The sequence below is a fragment of the Lathyrus oleraceus genome, chromosome 1 (genome assembly GCF_024323335.1).
Source record: "Lathyrus oleraceus cultivar Zhongwan6 chromosome 1, CAAS_Psat_ZW6_1.0, whole genome shotgun sequence".
NCBI classification, from domain to species: domain Eukaryota; kingdom Viridiplantae; phylum Streptophyta; class Magnoliopsida; order Fabales; family Fabaceae; genus Lathyrus; species Lathyrus oleraceus.
The window spans coordinates 378,875,081-378,881,709 of record NC_066579.1 but is presented as its reverse complement, the minus strand read 5'-3'; the positions used below and the strand labels follow the sequence as shown (position 1 = coordinate 378,881,709).

The 6,629-nt window shown below is 35.2% G+C and overlaps 1 non-coding gene across 1 annotated transcript; it reads right to left on the bottom strand.

Moving 5' to 3' along the window:
- Nucleotides 1-3,301: 3,301 nt before the first annotated feature.
- On the bottom strand, nt 3,302-3,408 carry LOC127116572 (small nucleolar RNA R71). The gene has a single exon (XR_007801395.1). It is a non-coding gene; the product is annotated as a small nucleolar RNA R71 (small nucleolar RNA).
- Between the last annotated feature and the right edge of the window lie 3,221 nt (nt 3,409-6,629).

The following is a 6,629-nucleotide window of genomic DNA, read 5'->3' as shown; positions in this document are numbered from 1 at the left end:
AAATGTGATAGTATGATCTCTAGTTAATGATGAAATTTCTAAGTTGTTTAGTCTTTAGTAGTAATTCCCTAATGTTCAACCTTAAAATACATTGTGTTCATGCATGTATCTTAAACTTAATGTGTATTATGTAAAGTCTTATGTGGCACTCTAAAGGTGAATTTACAATATGTGAAAATGTGATTATCTAAACGTGTCTTGTATGAGTTATTGTTATTCTTCGCATGACTTGATTATTCACCCCTTTTGTTTACTTGTATTTGCTTGGTTGTGATGATGTAGACGAACCACAATAAACAAATGGAGTGTTTCTTTCTGGTTGATGCTTTGAGGATTATTTTGAGACAACTTGATTGGCTTGCATGCCAATTCTTTTTAATGCTTGAATTGTTGTACTCTCACTCTGACAACTTACACCAAAGAACAAAATACTAAACGACTTTGAAAATATGTTTTCAAGTATTTGAGTTATAGGATGTCACAACTTGACTTTTTGGGTAGTTGTGCAGGTGGAACCTCAAGCTCTAGGTGAATTTTATCGGGCTGAACGGTTGGTCCCAATATGCTTGTAAGGAATAAGAGAGATAATTTGAATTAATGATGTAGACTTCACTCATAGTGCTACAATCTCCATACCTTTGATTGTACACTCATTCTCTCAGTGAATGTGCTTGCAAAGATGCCAAAATAAGATACTAACTGATAATTCGAAAATATGTCGTATTTTCGATTCGATTCACATGCATTTTTTAATGTCATTTTCCGTATCTTTTTGTAGTATTATGTTGGTATCTTATGTCTATTTCAGGTGCTTAATGCTTAGAGGTCTCTATGTGAGAGTGAAAAAACAACGAAAACAGGAGAAAATGACAAGTACTCTACTATGATGACGGTTCACTGCTAGCATGATGGTCGTCACTCATCACCCCATTGGGAGGTGAAACCCATAACATAAAGTCAACAAAATGAAAAAAAGACACCTGACTCTAAAACATGTGTACTTTTAAAATGGTCTCATTATTCTTAAAACATGTGTACTTTTAAAATGGTCTCATTATTCTTATCGAGCAGGGTACTCGTGGTACTTCCTTTTTTTTCTCATGGTTTTGAATAAAATTTGTGATTTTCTCAAATATCAATATAGTATATTTATGTGTTTTAATTTTTTTTTGTTATTGTATTTTTACATTATTTTTGATATTTTTTTTAATTTTTTATAGTTATGTTTTGTTATGAACCTAACAATTTAGTTTTTTACTTATACATTTCATAAAAAATTCTTATTTCTTACTAACGTACCCGTACTTTGTTTTTTCTAAAATTATTGTATCCTTTATTAGGATCAGTACCTGCACTAGGTACCATACCCCTACCTATGCATCATAGACGCTTGAGTTGGATGACAGACAGTTCTCCAGACGAATGACGACCGTCTTCTTTCCTAGCCTTGTGACGGACAAGTCGTCGTTACTATGATACCCGTCAGGTGTTTCAAGCCCAAAATTTTCGCCCACGTCTCAAGATTCAGTTTATGCACTCTCCCATTTTCTCCACTTCTCATACATGATCTAAAGCATCCATAGTACGGATTTGACATTATAAATATGATTTTCAATTGAGAAAAAACAGACATCCAAGCTTATCGTTATTTTTGAGTCAGAAAAGCACTTATTGTAAAAGCGATTAATTTCTCACATCGGGGAATTATTGCAAATTTAGTTCTTAGTTTGGATTCATCTTTAATCTTGCCGATATAATTTTTCGAGAATTTTTAAAAACTTTTCTAGACCAGATTCAAGTCTCTACTTTGGAACAGATTATTATAATATTGTATTTTATTAATACAGGTTCCTTTTCTACTTTTACTTTGTTTCAGTTACCATACGTGCATTACGTAATAAATATGTCCGACTAAATCTGTCGAGTTCGGAATGTGAGGACCGTCGTACCGACACTCTAATTAGTCATTAAAGACTATAATTAAAATGAGATTTATTTATAGCCGAAATATTTTCTGTTTTTAAAATTAAAGTCTGTTGCAAAAGCAGAAACATTGATATACCAGTTTCAATTCAAAAGAATGAAACCTTTATCTAACGGTAGGAAAATTTAGTTTTTGATTCTAAACACTGAGAAAACATTTTCTTATCAATTAGGAAAAATTCAGTTTTCAAAAATGCGATTTTAAGAGTACAAGCAGACACTCGAAAACAGACGTTTATACACTTAAAATCCGATAGCGGACGTGCGAAAGCAGGCGGTACCTTTAAATTAATTTTTCTATCTTAATCAATTTTTGAGTAATTAAAAGTAATTATTTTTCAAAAAGAATTTTGCATTGTAACACGTTGGACATGGAAAGCAAACAATTAGATTACGGGCTAAAGTTCGGTACCGGTCACGCGATGGCGTATGATACCTTAAGGACTAATTATTTTTCTACAAGAAAATATTTTCTCATTTTAGATATAAGTAATGACTCTGTGAGCGCTAACGGTCGACGAGAACTATATTCCGGTCTCTCGTTTCATAATTAATTCAGAACAACTTATTTTCCCTTTTTGCAAATAAAAACACTTTTTCATCACCTTAGATACACAAAGTAACGATAGATAACAGTAGTTGACATTGGTCTGCGTGGGTTTGACATTTTCTTACTATAACCGATATTTTCGTGTAATTGCAACCATATCATGTTTATGGTGCCGTTGTCAGGGACGAATATAGTCAATATCGTAACTCCATTGTTGCACCGTATAGGCTAAGACACATTTTTATTCTATTCTTTTCTTTTTCTCGGTTGTATGCCACGTACCCGCAATTCCGGGGACTAATTAGAGCAATGGATAGACAAAACCGAGAAATTTCTTCATATTAGATGTCGTTTAGAATAACTTCACGCTCAATACACTATCCCAATGGCTGCGAATAATTATAACCGTCCTCTTAAGGACTTTTTCGTTCCATTCCAGGATGAGTCAGACTCGAGTATTGTCAACCCTGCAATCTAGGCTAATAATTTTGAATTGAAACTCTCTCTGCTATAAATCGTGTAGCAGAACCAGTTCTCTAGTAGCCCAAGGGAGGACCCTAATCTGCATCTTTCCGTGTTCGTACAATATGCTGACACGTTGAAGAGTAATGACGTCGATCCAGAAGCCATTAGACTGTGCCTTTTTCCTTTTTCCTAGAGGACTGAGCTAGAGCTTGACTACAGTCCCAATTGTCGAATTCTATTACCATATATAATGAGCTTAAAAAGGTGTTCTTAGCTAGATATTTCCCGCCGAGTAAGACAATAGTGTTAAGAAACCAAATAATATGTTTTAGACAAATTGACGGTGAATCCCTTTTTGAGGCCTGAGAGAGATATACGAACATGATGAGACTCTGCCCGCATCATGGTTTAGAAAAGTGCTTGATTATCCACACTTTCTATAACGGTCTTATCTAAAATACAAGAATGACTCTTGATGTTGAGGTAGGAGGAGCTTTGATGGACAAGCCCTTCTTTGAAGCCTACCAAATCATAGAAAATATGGCCTAGAACCACTACTAACTATCAGTTATTATCTGAGCCTACCCTTGACCAGGTTAATCACCCGCAAGGGAATCCCTATTCCAATACGTATAATCCTGGAGGGAGAAATCATCCAAATTTCTTCTACAAGAATAATGATGCTCATTTTACACCTAGCCATGCACCCCCCACTCCACCTAATTTCCAAAACCACAAAGGAGCCCCTGTTGCTCCTCATGCACCCAAAAGTCTAATTTGAACAAATGATGGAATTTTTTGTCATGTATCAAATTCGCCAGAATAAAGAGTTCATAAACCATAATTTTCATACAAATGAGATTAAGAAGTTAACCAATCAGGTAGATGCTATGGCTACCCATAAAAAAAATCTTGAGAATCAAATCTCGTAAGTAGCCTAGCAACAAGTAGCCACTATTGTCCCCGTTGGAATATTTTCTGGCCAGCCAAAACCCAATTCTAAGGGACACATTAATGCCATCGCACTGCAAAATGGGACAGAGTTAGACGGACCCGTGGATAATAGAGTTGGAGACCAGATTATAGAAAGGAATGTAGAGAAGGACCCGAGAGAGTGATTGACAAAGGACCTGAGAGAGCCTGTAGTTGATAATGGGCAAACATTCAAAGCAAAGGAGACAGTTGAGAAGGAACAACCATACATACCTCCTCCTCCTTATAAGTCGCACATTCCTTACCCTTAAAGACTTGAAAAGTCTAAGACCGAGGGATAATTAAAGAGGTTTATGGAGCTTCTGGAGCAGCTCCACATCACTATTCTTTTTTCGTAGGAAATAAACCCAAATGGCTTCGTACACTAAGTTCCTTAAATAGATTTTATCTAACAAAAGGAAACTCAATAATGACATTATGATGGCGCTGACTAAAGAGTGCAACACCATTATACATAACAAGATGCCACCCAAACTGAAGGATCCAGGGATGAGTTAGTGTTAGCTTGATGCCTCTCTAGATGTGTGAAAAACTAAATTTAGGTGATCTGAAACCCACTGAAATGTCCCTTCAGTTTGATGATCGATCAGTAAAGTACCCAGTAGGAATACTAGAAGACATCCCAGTCAGAATCGGCCAGTTATACATTCCTACAGACTATATACTGATGTACATCAAAGAAAACTCTAATATCCCGGTCTTGTTAGGTAGACCTTTCTTAGCCACAACCGGTGCTATAATAAATGTGAAGAGAGGGAAACTCATTTTCGAGGTTGGTGAGGAGAAGATTGAGTTTATATTGTCATAGTTTATGAAAGCACATGCTATTGATGATCCATGTTATTTTATGGACATCGTTGATTGAACAGATCCTTAAGTGCTTAGCTAAGCACTCACATTTCTCTTACCTGTATGGGTATTCGGGTTTCTTCCAAATCCCGATTCACCCAATCGATCAAGAAAATACTACTTTCACATGCCCCTATGGAACTTTTGCTTATCGGAGAATGCCATTTGGGTTGTGTAACGCTCCAACCATGTTTCAGTGATGTATGATGTTCATACTTGCGGACTTTATAAATGATATAATGGAAATCTTCATGGATGACTTTTCTGTGTATGGGTCAAGTTTTGAGAATTGTTTAGCTAATTTATAGGAGGTAATTAAGAGGTGTCTGAATGTAAACCTTATTTTAAATTGGGAGAAATGCCACTTCATGGTGAAGGAAGGCATAATCCTTGGACGCCTAGTGTCAGCTAGAGGAATAGAGGTCGTTAGATCCAAGATAGAGGTTATTGAGAATTTGCATCCTCCAAAAAATGTTAGAGAAGTTTGGAGCTTTTTTGAACACGCTGCTTTCTACCGGAGATTTACAAAAGACTTCTCTAAGATAACCAAATCCATGACTGGTCTGTTAATGAAGGACGCTGAGTTCATCTTCGACGAATGATGCCATGAGTACTTTCAGTTGCTGAAAAGCGCACTAATCTCTGCACCTATAATACAACCTTAAAATTATAGTCAACCTTTTGAGATTATGTGTGACGTTAGTGATTACGCAAAAGGTGATGTTTTAGGACAACGCAAGGATAAGAAGTTGCATGCCATCTACTATGCCAGTAGGACCCTGGACAAAGCTCATATAAACTATGCCACTACTGAGAAATAACTTATGGTAATTGTGTTCGCGATCGATAAATTTCGTTCTTACCATGTATGATAGAAAAGTATTGTATACACAAACCATGTAACACCCTGAATTCAATTAATTAATTTAATTTAATTTAGTTGTATTTTATTTGAATTCTTTAAATTAATTATGTGTTTTATTGGGATAATCAGAAAATATATGTGCTTCGGAGGGTGTTGGAGAGAGTTAAGGGAATGATAGAAATTAATTAGATTAATTTTAATTAATTTAATTTGAGTGAAATAAATAAAAATAAGGTGGTTGTAGAAAAATAAGGGAAATAATAGAATTTGGTGGATAATTAAATTATTAGAAATTAAAATAAAAGAAATTAGATTTAGTAAGAGGAGTAGGGGCAAGATAGGAAATATGACAGTAAGTTGAGGATAATAAGAGAATAACCTAATTAGAGAGAATTAGGTTTGGGTTTAAATTGAAAAGGAGAGAGTTGAAAACTTTTTACAGTAGATATTATTTTGGAACAAGAGAAAAGAGGCAAGAGAGGTAACCTAAAGTTTGGGAAGAAAAATACCATTGTTGAGGAGCTTAGAGTTTGCTTTGCTGGAAATACAAGGTAAAAGAGGAGATTACTCTTTTATGGGTGTATATTGTATAAAGGTGGATAGGGATCCTCGCCCTCTTCTAGGTTTTTCTTTTCATTTTTCCATTGTTGATGTGTTCATGATGAAATTTATGCAAATTGTGTGTCCCATTATTATGGTCCATGGTGTAATCTGTGTGTGATAACATATTTAATTGTTATGGGATTGTTATATGCTGTTAAATTCATGATATGATGTGTTTTGGGTGTTATAATATGAGTTGATTTGATGCATGAGGGTTAGGGGATATGGAAGATGAAGTAAACATGTTGAAAACTTGTTTTTTTTTAGAAAATTTGCTGATGTCAATCTATTGACATCTTGTGTCAATCGATTGATCACGTG